Source organism: Chlamydotis macqueenii, unplaced genomic scaffold (assembly GCF_036417535.1).
Source record: "Chlamydotis macqueenii isolate bChlMac1 unplaced genomic scaffold, bChlMac1.mat HAP1_SCAFFOLD_26, whole genome shotgun sequence".
NCBI lineage: Eukaryota > Metazoa > Chordata > Aves > Otidiformes > Otididae > Chlamydotis > Chlamydotis macqueenii.
Window position 1 is genome coordinate 1 of NW_028239121.1, and position 12,871 is coordinate 12,871.

The 12,871-nt window shown below is 60.6% G+C and overlaps 1 long non-coding RNA gene across 1 annotated transcript; it reads right to left on the minus strand.

The window, feature by feature from the left end:
- Positions 1 to 5,169: 5,169 nt before the first annotated feature.
- LOC147596051 (uncharacterized) lies at positions 5,170 to 7,237 on the minus strand. Its single transcript, XR_015261646.1, has 3 exons — positions 7,130 to 7,237; positions 6,961 to 7,081; positions 5,170 to 5,222 (listed from the first exon to the last, which is right to left on the minus strand). It is a non-coding gene; the product is annotated as an uncharacterized LOC147596051 (long non-coding RNA).
- Between the last annotated feature and the right edge of the window lie 5,634 nt (positions 7,238 to 12,871).

Genomic DNA, 12,871 nt, shown 5'->3' on the forward strand with positions numbered 1-12,871 from the left:
GGCCACGCCCCCTCCTCCCCCCCGGGCCACGCCCCCTCCTCCCCCCGGGCCACGCCCCCTCCTCCCCCCCGGGCCACGCCCCCTCCTCCCCCCGGGCCACGCCCCCTCCTCCCCCCCGGGCCACGCCCCCTCCTCCCCCCTGGGCCACGCCCCCTCCTCCCCCCGGGCCACGCCCCCTCCTCCCCCCCGGGCCACGCCCCCTCCTCCCCCCCCGGGCCACGCCCCCTCCTCCCCCCCGGGCCACGCCCCCTCCTCCCCCCGGGCCACGCCCCCTCCTCCACCCGGGCCACGCCCCCTCCTCCCCCCCGGGCCACGCCCCCTCCTCCCCCCCGGGCCACGCCCCCGCCTCCCCCCGGGCCACGCCCCCGCCTCCCGGAACTGCATTTAATTGCCCTGGGTGGAGGGGGGAGGTGATGTTAATTAGAACTGAGGAGCGTTAATTAAGCCTCAGGTCAATTAATTCCTGCCTCACAGCAGCTAATTACTCCCCCCAGGTCCAGGTTAATTAATTGCACTGCTAATTACCCCCCTCCCGGTGTAATTAACTCCCCCGCCTCAGCTGAGTTTTCCCCTTCCAGCACGCAAACGAGCCCCCCACCCCGGCGGTAATTAATTATGCAGAGCGGCTTAATTACCCGCCCCGAGCGCTAATTACCCCCCCAGGAGTGTTAATTAGCGGTGGCTCGTTAGGCGGTACTCACGGTAGCCCATGCCCTGCAGGAAGTACTTGAAGGCCTCGGTGAGCTTGGCCGGCTGCGCGGGTGGGGCCGTGACCTCCGACCCCTCCCCGGTGACCTCTGACCCCTGGCTGACCTCTGACCTCGCGACCCCGGTAAGGCCCGGTCCCCCTCCCCCCTCAGCAGTCCTCTGACCCCCCGTGACCTCTGACCCTCTGTGACCCCATGACCTCTGACCCCATGACCTCTGACCCTGTGTGACCCCATGGGGGGGTGTCATGTGACCTCAGAGGAGGCCCGGTGACATCACAGGAGGCCCGGTGACATCACCAGTGACGTCACTCACCATGGCGTCCTTGTGGGGGGAGTTGTCGCCCACCACCAGCAGCCACCGGGCAGCTGGGGGGGCAAAGGTCAGGGGTCGCGGGGGGGTCACGGGGGGTCACGGGGGTCACGTGGGGTCAGGGGTCACTCACCGCAGGCTGTTGGCCCCGCTGCGCTGCAGGCCCAGGTCCCCGCGGCTGCAAGGGGGGTGTCCCAGTTCATCCTAGTGCCTCCCAGTTTGATCCCAGTTCCCCCTATTTTCTCCCCAGTTCCCTCCCAATTCTCTCCCAGTCCCTCCCAGTTCCCTTCCAGTTCCCCTCAGCTCAATCCCAGTTGCTCCCAGTCCCTCCCAGCCCCCCGGTACCCCCCCAGCTCCATCCCAGTTCAATCCCAATTCCTCCCAGTTTGATCCCAGTTTCCCCAGTACCCTCCCACTCCATCCCAGTCTGATCCCAGTGCCCCCAAATCCCATCCCAGACCCCCCCCAGTCCCCTCCCAGTCCCTCCCAGCCCCCCCAGTTCCATCCCAGTCCCCCCCGGTTCAATCCCAGTTCAATCCCAGTGCTCCTAGCCCAATCGCAGTCCCTCCCAGCCCCCCCAGTTCCATCCCAGTCCCCCCCGGTTCAATCCCAGTTCAGTCCCAGTCCTCCTAGCCCAGTCCCAGTCCCTCCCAGTTCCCTCCCAATCCCCCCCGGTTCAATCCCAGTTCAATCCCAGTCCCCCCCAGTCCCCTCGCAGTCCCCCCCAGTCCCCCCCCAGTCCCCTGCCAGTCCCCCCCCAGTCCCCCCCAGTCCCCCCCCAGTCCCCACCAGTCCCCCCAGTTCCATCCCAGTCCCCCCCCAGTTCAATCCCAGTGCTCCTAGCCCAGTCCCAGTCCCCCCCCAGTTCCCTCCCAGTCCCCCCCCGGTTCAATCCCAGTTCAATCCCAGTTCGATGCCAGTCCTCCTAGCCCAATCCCAGTCCCTCCCAGCCCCTCCCAGCCCCCCCAGTTCCCTCCCAGTCCGCCCCGGTTCAATCCCAGTTCAGTCCCAGTCCTCCTAGCCCAGTCCCAGTCCCCCCCCAGTCCCTCCCAGTCCCTCCCAGTCCCTCCAAGTCCCTCCCAGTCCCTCCCAGTCCCCCGCAGTCCCCTCCCAATCCCCACCAGTCCCCCCAGTTCCATTCCAGCCCCTCCCAGTTCCCTCCCAGTTCAATCCCAGCTCGATCCCAGTGCTCCGAGGGCAGTCCCAGTGCCCCGCAGCCCCGCCGCAGCGCCCCCAGTTTGCCCAGTACCTGTTGTACATGGCCCAGAGCAGGGGGGCGTTGGGCGCCGCCCCCAGCCGCCGCCGGGCCTGCTGCACCGGGGGAGGGGCGGCCGCCAGCTCCTCCTGCGGCCCGCGCGTCACAGCCCCGCCCCCGCCCCACCCCTGCCCCGCCCCCATGTCACAGCCCCGCCCCCACCCCGCCCCTGTGTCTCAGCCCCGCCCCCACCCCGCCCCCACCCTGTGACCCACAAGTGACCCTCCCCCAACCCTTAACTGAGCTCCCTGACCCACAAGTGCCCCCCCCGACCCACAAGTGGCCCTTGGGGCCTCCAGGTGGACTCTGGGCCCCCCAAGTGCCCCCCACAGGCCCCCCAAGTGCCCCCAGGCCCCCCAAGTGCCCCTTGAGGGCCCCCAAAACTGACCCCCAAGACCCACAAGTGGCCCTCCCCAGACCCCCAAGCGCCCCCCGGACCCACAAGTGGCCCCCCACGGGACCCCCAAGTGCCCCCCCGCCCGACCTGCGTGAAGAGGTGCGCCAGGATGAGCTCGCTGCTGGAGGACGTCAGGCCCGACAGCTGGGGGGGCACCCGTGGGACCCACGGCGACCCACCGCGACCCACCGCGATCCACCGGCACCCACAGACACCGTAGGGACCCACCGCGACCCACAGCGACCCACAGACACCGTAGGGACCCACAGCGACCCACGGCGACCCACGGCGACCCACAGACACCCACAGACACGGTAGGGACCCACAGCGACCCACAGCGACCCACAGACACCGTAGGGACCCACAGCGACCCACAGCGACCCACAGACACCGTAGGGACCCACAGCGACCCACAGCGACCCACAGACACGACAGTGACCCACAGTGACCCACAGCGACCCACAGCGACCCACAGACACCACAGCGACCCACAGCGACCCACAGACACCGTAGGGACCCACCGTGACCCACAGCGACCCACAGTGACCCACAGACACCGTAGGGACCCACAGCGGCCCACAGCGACCCACGGCGACCCACAGACACCGTAGGGACCCACAGCGACCCACAGCGACCCACAGACACCGTAGGGACCCACAGCGACCCACAGCGACCGTAGGGACCCACCACGACCCACAGCGACCCACAGACACCGTAGGGACCCGCAGCGACCCACGGCGACCCACAGACACCGTAGGGACCCACAGCGACCCACAGCTACCGTAGGGACCCACAGCGACCCACAGCCGCCCACCAACACCGTAGGGACCCACAGCGACCCACAGCCACCCACAGACACCGTAGGGACCCACAGTGACCCACGGCCGCCCACCGCCACCCACAGCGACCCACGGCGACCCATAGGGACCCACAGTGAGCCACACGCGACCCCAAGCGACCCACAGCGCCGCGGGGCCAGCAGCAGGGAACCCCCCCCAAACCCCGCCCCCTTCTGCCCCACCCCTCTCCCCATTGGCCCTCCCCACCCGCCGGCCCCGCCCACCTTGTGCGCCACCCAATCCACCCAGCCCTTGGCGCGGGGGTTGATGTTGATCAGCACCAGCCCCTCCACCGCCTCGGGGTGCAGCAGCTGTGGGGCAGGGCCAGACCCATAGCGCCCCACGGCCACGCCCTCCCACCCCATAGCGACCCCCCAGCCCCATAGCGACCCCCCAGCCCCACAGCCACGCCCCCCGAGAGCCCCCAGCGACCCACAAGTGCCAAACCAAGAGACCCCACTAACCTCCTCCAGCCCCATAGCGCCCCACGGCCACGCCCCCCCAGCCCCATAGCGACCCCCCAGCCCCATAGCGACTCCCCAGCCCCATAGCGACGCCCCCCTGCCCCATAGTGACCCCCCAGCCCCACAGCCGAGCCCCCAACCCCCCAGCGACCCACAAGTGCCCAGAGACCCCACTAACCTTCTCCAGCCCCATAGCGCCCCACGGCCACGCCCCCCTGCCCCATAGCGACCCCCCAGCCCCATAGCGAACCCCCTGCCCCATAGCGATGCCCCCCGACAGCCCACAACCCCCTAGCGACCCACAAGTGCCCAACCAAGAGACCCCACTAACTTCCTCCAGCCCCATAGCGCCCCATGGCCATGCCCCCCTGCCCCATAGCGACCCCCCCTGCCCCATAGCGACCCCCCAGCCCCACAGCCACGCCCCCCGAGAGCCCCCAGCGACCCACAAGTACCCAACCAAGAGACCCCACTAACCTCCTCCAGCCCCATAGCGCCCCACGGCCATGCCCCCCCGCCCCATAGCGACCCCCCCAGCCCCATAGCGACCCCCCAGCCCCATAGCCAAGCCCCCAACCCCCCAGCGACCCACAAGTGCCCAGAGACCCCACTAACCTCCTCCAGCCCCATAGCGCCCCACGGCCATGCCCCCCCGCCCCATAGCGACCCCCCCAGCCCCATAGCGACCCCCCAGCCCCATAGCCAAGCCCCCAACCCCCCAGCGACCCACAAGTGCCCAGAGACCCCACTAACCTCCTCCAGCCCCATAGCGCCCCACGGCCACGCCCCCCAGCCCCATAGCGACCCCCCAGCCCCATAGCGACCCCACAGCCACACCCCCCTGCCCCATAGCGACCCCCCCGCCCCATAGCGACCCCCCCAGCCCCACAGCCACGCCCCCCAGCCCCACAGAACCTCCCCCGAGATTCCCGCAGCCCTGCATTCCCCCAAATCTGCCCCCCACCCTGCCCCACGCCCCGCCCCACGCCCCGCCCCACATCTCACCCCAAATTTAGCCAGGACGAAGGCGCCGGCGCCCACCCCGATGCCCACGACGCTGGCGATGCTGGGGGGGTGGGCGGGGTCAGGCCGGTGCTGGCCCCGCCCCCCCGTCCCGTCCCGCTACGGGTCAGGGGCCCCCTCCCCGCCCCACAGCGCCGTGGGGCGCCCCCCCGCCCACTCACTTGAGGTGCCGGAGGACGCAGGGGACGATTTCGGCCAGTTGCTCCAGGGAGGGGTACTGGTACCTGCGGGGGAGGGGCAGGGGGCGGGGGGGGAGGGGCGACAGGGGGAGGGGCAAGGGGTCAATCGGGGGTCGAGGTGGGGGGAGGGCGGGCGAGGGGACCAATGAGGTGAAGCGATGGCGGTTGGGGGGGGGGAGGGGTGCGTAGGGTGATGCTGCGATGTGATGGCGGTCGAGGTGGGGGGACGGGGGGGTGGGGGGTCAACTGGGGGGGGGGGAGGGGTGGGGGGGTCAACAGAGAGACGACAGGGTCAACTGGGGGTTAATGGGGGCAACTGGGGGTTAGTGGGGGGCAACTGGGAGTTAATGGGGGTCAGTGGGGTCAACTGGGGGTTAATGGGGGCAACTGGGGGTTAGTGGGGGGCAACTGGGGGTTAATGGGGGTCAGTGGGGTCAACTGGGGGTTAATGGGGGCAACTGGGGGTTAATGGGGGTCAACTGGGGGTTAGTGGGGGGCAACTGGGGGTTAATGGGGGTCAGTGGGGTCAACGGGGGGTTAATGGGGGTCAACTGGGGGTTAATGGGGGTCAACGGGGGGCTTATGGGGGGCAACTGGGGGTTAATGGGGGAAACTGGGGGTCAATGGGGGGCAACTGGGGGTCAATGGGGGCAACTGGGGGTTAATGGGGGTCAACAGGGGGTCAACTGGGGGTTAATGGGGGCAACTGGGGGTTAATGGGGGTCAATGGGGGGCTTATGGGGGGCAACTGGGGGTTAATGGGGGCAACTGGGGGTTAATGGGAAGCAACTGGGGGTCAATGGGGGCAACTGGGGGTTAATGGGGGTCAACAGGGGGTTAACTGGGGGTTAATGGGGGTCAGTGGGGTCAACTGGGGGTTAATGGGGGTCAACTGGGGGTTAATGGGGGTCAACGGGGGGTCAACTGGGGTTTAATGGGGGTCAACTGGGGGTTAATGGGGGTCAACGGGGGGTCAACTGGGGTTTAATGGGGGTCAACTGGGGGTTAATGGGGGTCAACTGGGGGTTAATGGGGTCAATGGGGGGTCAATGGGGGTCAACTGGGGGTTAATGGGGGTCAACTGGGTGTTAATGGGGGCAACCAGGTGTTACTGGGGGTCACTGGGGGTTAATGGGGGTCAACTGGGGGTTAATGGGGGTTAACAGGCGTCAATGGGGGTCAACTGGGGGTTAATGGGTGCAACTGGGGGTTAATGTGGGGCAACTGGGCCTTAATGGGGGTCAACTGGGGTCAATGGGGGTCAACTGGGGGTTAATGCGGGCAACTGGGGATTAATGGGGGTCAACGGGGGGTTAATGGGGGTCAGTGGGGTCAACTGGGGGTCACTGGGGGTCAATGGGGGGCAACGGGGGGTCAATGGGGGTCAACGGGGGGTCAATGGGGGTCAACTAGGGGTTAATGGGGGTCAACGAGGGGTTAATGGGGGCAACTGGGGGTTAATGGGGGTCAACGGGGGGTTAATGGGGGCAACTGGGGGGTTAATGGGGGTCACTGGGATCAACTGGGGGGGTCCGTGGGGTCAACTGGGGGGGCAGTGGGGTCAACCGGGTCGTCAGAGGGGTCAACGCAGTCAACTGGGAGTCACTGGGGTCAACTGGGGGGGCAGTGGGGTCAACAGGGGGGTCAGTGGGGTCAACCTGGGGGTCACTGGGGTCAACTGGGGGGGCAGTGGGGTCAACTGGGGGGGCAGTGGGGTCAACGCAGTCAACTGGGAGTCACTGGGGTCAACTGGGGGGAGCGGAAGAGGGGAGTGCAGACGCACCCCGGGGGGTAGGGCGGGGCGCCCACCTCCATGCCGGGGGGGTCGAGGTGGACGAGCAGGGAGTGGCTGGCGACCTCCCGCATCTCGGGGTGGGCGAAGAGCGGGGCGAAGCACGAGGCGTCTGCAGGGGAGGGGCGCGGCGGGAGAGGGGGAAGGGGGCGGGACTCACGCGTGTGGCCCACGTCCGGCAGCATCAGCAGGGCGGGGCGACCAGGGCGGGGCGCGCCCTCCAGCGCCACGTGAACAGGCCCCAACGGCGTCTCCAACACCGCCCCCTGCTGGCCGGGAGGACCGGACACCGGAACGGGGAGTGGTCGCCGCCACACGGCCCACAGGTTCGCCCCCAAAATCTCGCGATTTCCCCCAAGATTCCCACCTTTTGCCCGCCAAATCCCGCATTTTTGCCCCAAATTACCCCATTTCGCACCAAAATCCCCCATTTTGCCCCAAAATCTAACGATTCCCCCCAAATTCCCCCATTTTGCCCCCCAAATCCCGCATTTTTGCCCCAAATTCCCCCATTTCACACCAAAATCCCACATTTTGCCCCCAAAATCCCGGGATTTAACCCCAAATTCCCACATTTTGCCCCCAAAATCCCCCATTCTTGCCCAAAATTCCCGCATTTCGCACCAAAATCCCACATTTTGCCCCCAAAATCCCGTGATTTCCCCCAAATTCCCACAATTTGCCCCCCAAATCCCGCATTTTTGCCCAAATTCCCGCATTTCACACCAAAAGCCCACATTGTTGCCCCAAAATCCTGGAATTTCCCCCCAAATTCCCACATTTTGCCCCACAAATCCCCCATTTTTCCCCCCAAATTCCCGCATTCCGCACCAAAATCCCACATTTTGCTCCCAAAATCCTGTGATTTCCCCAAATTCCCCCATTTTGCCCCCCAAATTCCCGCATTTTTGCCCCAAATTCCCGCATTTTTACCCCAAATTCCCCCATTTCGCACCAAAATCCCACATTTTGCCCCCAAAAGCCCGTGATTTCCCCCAAATTCCCCCGTTTCGCCCCCCAAATTCCCGCATTTTTGCCCCAAATTCCCACATTTTGCCCCAAATTCCCACATTTTGCCCCAAATTCCCCCATTTCGCACCAAAATCCCACATTTTGCCCCCAAAAGCCCGTGATTTCCCCCAAATTCCCCCGTTTCGCCCCCCAAATCCCCCATTTTTGCCCCAAATTCCCGCATTTCGCACCAAAAGCCCACATTTTGCCCCAAAATCCAGGAATTTCCCCCCAAATTCCCCCATTTTGCCCCCCAAATCCCCCATTCTTGCCCCAAATTCCCCCATTTCGCACCAAAATTCCCACATTTTGCCCCAAATTCCCCCATTTTGCACCAAAATCCCACATTGTTGCCCCAAAATCCCGCGATTTCCCCCCAAATTCCCCCGTTTTGCCCCCAAATGCCGCATTTTTGCCCAAAATTCCCACATTTCGCATCAAAATCCCACATTTTGCTCCCAAAATGCTGTGATTTCCCCATATTCCCCCATTTTGCCCCCCAAATCCTGCATTTTTGCCCCAAATTCCCCCATTTTCCACCATAATTCCCACATTTTGCCCCAAATTCCCCCATTTCGCACCAAAATCCCACATTGTTGCCCCAAAATCCCGTGATTTCCCCCCAAATTCCCCCGTTTTGCCCCCAAATGCTGCATTTTTGCCCAAAATTCCCACATTTTACACCAAAATCGCACATTTTGCCCCCAAAATCCCCCATTTTTGCCCCAAATTCCCGCATTTTAGCCCCAAATCCCGCTTTTTTGCCCCAAATTCCCCCATTTTGCACCAAAATTCCCACATTTTGCCCCAAATTCCCCCATTTCACACCAAAATCCCCCATTTTGCCCCCAAAATCCCCCATTTTTCCCCCAAATTCCCGCATTTCGCACCAAAATCCCACATTTTGCTCCCAAAATGCTGTGATTTCCCCAAATTCCCCCATTTTGCCCCAAATTCCCGCATTTTTGCCCCAAATTCCCCCATTTCACACCAAAATCCCACATTTTGCCCCCAAAATCCCGCAATTTCCCCCCAAATTCCCCCATTTTGCCCCCAAAATCCCACATTTTTGCCCCAAATTCCCCCATTTCGCACCAAAATCCCACATTGTTGCCCCAAAATCCCGCGATTTCCCCCCAAATTCCCCCGTTTCGCCCCCAAATGCCGCATTTTTGCCCAAAACTCCCACATTTCACACCAAAATCCCACATTTTGCCCCCAAAATCCCCCATTTTTCGCCCAAATTCCTGCATTTTTGCCCCAAATCCCGCTTTTTTGCCCCAAATTCCCCCATTTTTCACCAAAATCCCACATTTTGCCCCAAATTCCCCCATTTCACACCAAAATCCCCCATTCTTGCCCCAAATTCCCCCATTTCGCACCAAAATCCCACATTGTTGCCCCAAAATCCCGTGATTTCCCCCCAAATTCCCCCGTTTCGCCCCCAAATGCCGCATTTTTGCCCAAAACTCCCACATTTCACACCAAAATCCCACATTTTGCCCCCAAAATCCCCCATTTTTCGCCCAAATTTCTGCATTTTTGCCCCAAATCCCGCTTTTTTGCCCCAAATTCCCCCATTTTTCACCAAAATCCCACATTTTGCCCCAAATTCCCCCATTTCACACCAAAATTCCCACATTTTGCCCCAAATCCCCCCATTTCACACCAAAATCCCACATTTTGCCCACTGAAAAGGGAAGCTAGGGAAGGAATTTGTCCTGTCATAGAGCGGTTCATAGAACTAAGACTACTAAAAGAATGTGAGTCAGAATTCAATACACCTGTACTTCCAGTTAAGAAACCTGATGGGTCCTATAGGATAGTTCAAGACTTAAGAGCCATCAACAAAATAACAGAGGACCTGTGGTAGCTAACCCCTATACCCTATTAACCATGCTAAAACCTGATTTAGCTTGGTTTACGGTCCTAGATTTAAAAGATGCTTTCTTTTGCCTCCCTCTCCATGAAGCCAGCCAGAAAATTTTTGCTTTTGAATGGGAAAATCCCAAAAGTGGTCGAAAGACCCGGCTCACATGGACGGTGTTGCCGCAGGGTTTTAAAAATAGCCCCACAATTTTGGGGAATCAGCTAGCAAAGGACGTGGAATCATGGGAACCACCATCAGAAGAAGGGAAGGTGTTACAATATGTAGACGACCTTCTTATTGCAACCAGAACCAAAGAATCCTGTGTCATTTGGACCGTGAGTCTGTTAAATTTCCTGGGACTACAGGGATATCGGGTTTCTAAGAAAAAGGCACAGGCGTTGTTACAACCCCAGGTCACGTACCTGGGGTACGAGATCAGTGCCGGACAACGGATCCTAGGACAAGCCCGGAAAGAGGCCATATGCCAAAGCCCCCGACCACAAACTATAAAGGAACTACGGACATTCTTAGGAATGACAGGGTGGTGCCAACTTTGGATATGTGATTATGGTCTGCCTGTTAAGCCACTCTATTCCCTGATAGCAGCTAACCAAAAGGATCTCCAGTGGGATGCTGAGTCAGATCGAGCCTTCCATCAGCTGAAGAAAGCCCTGATGTCGGCATCAGCATTGGGACTTCCTGATGTGAGTAAGCCATTTTTTCTATTTTCCCACGAAAAACAAGGAATGGCACTAGGAATATTGGCACAAGATTTGGGACCATACAGACGGGCGGTAGCATACTTCTCCAAACAGCTGGATGCCGCTGCGAAAGGGTGGCTGTTCTGGTTTTGTTAGTGGGGGGGGGCCTAAGGTGGCAGCTTCTGTAGGAAACTGCTAGAAGTCGCTCCCCTTTGTTCAGTGGACTCGGCCGGGCCTAGAGCGGACCCACTGCTGGCCAAGGCCAAGCCAATTGGTAGCAGAATGTCCCGTGATAACGCCTCTGCGATAATGTATTTAAATAGGGGAAAACAGAAAAAAAAAAAAAAAGGGAGAGATGTGAAGCAGCTGAGCGGGGGGCAGAGAGGGGGAAGCGCGAGCCTTGTGGGCCTTGCAGGCCTCACCCTCTGGCCTCCCGCCGGGCAGCCGACTGGGCCCAACTCGGCCCGGCCTGGCTGCAAGAAGTGGAGAGGAGATGAGAAGTGAATAAGATGTAAAAAGGATCCTGAGAGGCGTCTGCCAGCCTGTTGCGAGGAACGGCTGCAGACGCCAAGGTCAGTGAAGGAGGAGGGGGAGGAGTAATGCGGCTCCTGGCCAAGATTCCTCTGCAACTCGTGGTGACGACCATGGTGGAGCAGGTTGTCCCCCTGCAGCCCATGGAGGTCCACGGAGGGGCAGAGATCCACCTGCAGCCCGTGGAGGACCCCACGCCGGAGCAGGTGGAGGCCTGAAGGAGGCTGTGCCCCGTGGAGGGCCCGCTGGGACAGCTGTTCTAGAGGGACTGTGTTGGATACCTGGAGTATCAGGGACACTTAGTGAACAATCCAGACCGAATGGAATTGTTATGTTTGTGAGCAGCAGGCCTCAAGGACATCACTGAAGCCGCTTGTGAGAAAGTAATGAAGCCGCCTGTAAGAAAGTACTGAAGCCACCTGTGAGAAAATAATGAGGCCGCCTGTGAGAAAGTAATGAAGCTTCCTGTGAGAAAGTAAACGAAGCAACCTTGAAGAAGATCGTAAACAACTCTGAGAAAGTGAAAACATGAAAAGTACGGGACTTTCAGGTTAACGGGACTTTCCAGATTAGCTAACTGCAAGTAGGAAGGATATGCAAATGTAACTATTAGAGCTTAAGCCAATCACGCAATGACTAGTAGGCATATTTTATCTTAGCAATATAAATATGTGCACCCGGGACTAATAAATCGAACTACGCTTATTACTCATATTGAGTCTTTTGTCGTACGTTCCTCCGTCGCTCGCAAATGGCGCCCGAACAGGGACTACTAGAAGACACTGCTATCGGAGTGGTGGAGGCAGAGAAGCACCGGGAGCAGCGACCGGGGGGCAAGATCGACTACGCATTTGTCCTTCAGATGCGACGATCCGGAGCCTGAACCGTTGAAACAGGGGTTCGCCGTCTGCCAGGGCTACAGGACAAGCTGCAAAAAAGGGGTGCCTTAATCAGGGAGCACCAATAGTGAGTACTTAATCAGGGAGTAAAAGGGGTGCCTTAATCAGGGAGCACCAATTGTGAAACTGCCGGCAATAATGGAAAAGGAGGTAGCCCTAGAATTATTATGCTCTCTATGAGAGGACTGAGTTATGACTCGGCCGTCCTAGAAGCTTTGCTGCAGTGGGCAAAGAAAAGGGAATTAATCCCCACAGTTGATGATCCTTTTGAACTCCCGACACAGGAAAAGATAGGAAAAAAGCTGTGGGATGAAATAAGTAAGGGATCTCCACCGTGTGGAAGCTAATTAACGAAACATTGATAAGCATGAAAGCCGAGCGTCCAGTTGCTGCATCTGCTTTTGCGGCCTTAACTCCAGCCGACGGGTCCACCTCCACTACCAGCATGCTGTTCTTGGGTTTAACGAGCCCTGCCGCCGCCCCGGCTCGTGCTGAGGGTGGGGGGGTTCGAGCCCCAGCAAGGACTCCAGGAACTGCAGCCACAGCCCCTATAACTATAGATATGCGGGCACCAGAGGGAAAAACTGCCAAAGGCTTTTCACCACCATCAGACGTACCACCGCCAGGCACCCCGCCACGCTGCGCCAGTGCAGACTCAGAGTCACGAGCCTTTTCGCCGGCACCAACAGCTCTGGTTTATCCCCCGTTACCACCTTCTTCCCTGCCACCACGGCGTGAGGAGGAGGGGGATGAACATTCATCTGGCTCCAAGGACGCACAGCTGGAAGAGACGCTAAAAAGACTGGAAGCCCTAGAGATTCGCCTAGAAGTGTCACTGGGAAACTTGTCAACTCCTTCGCCTGTGCCGCATCGAGACCTGTCAGCATCCA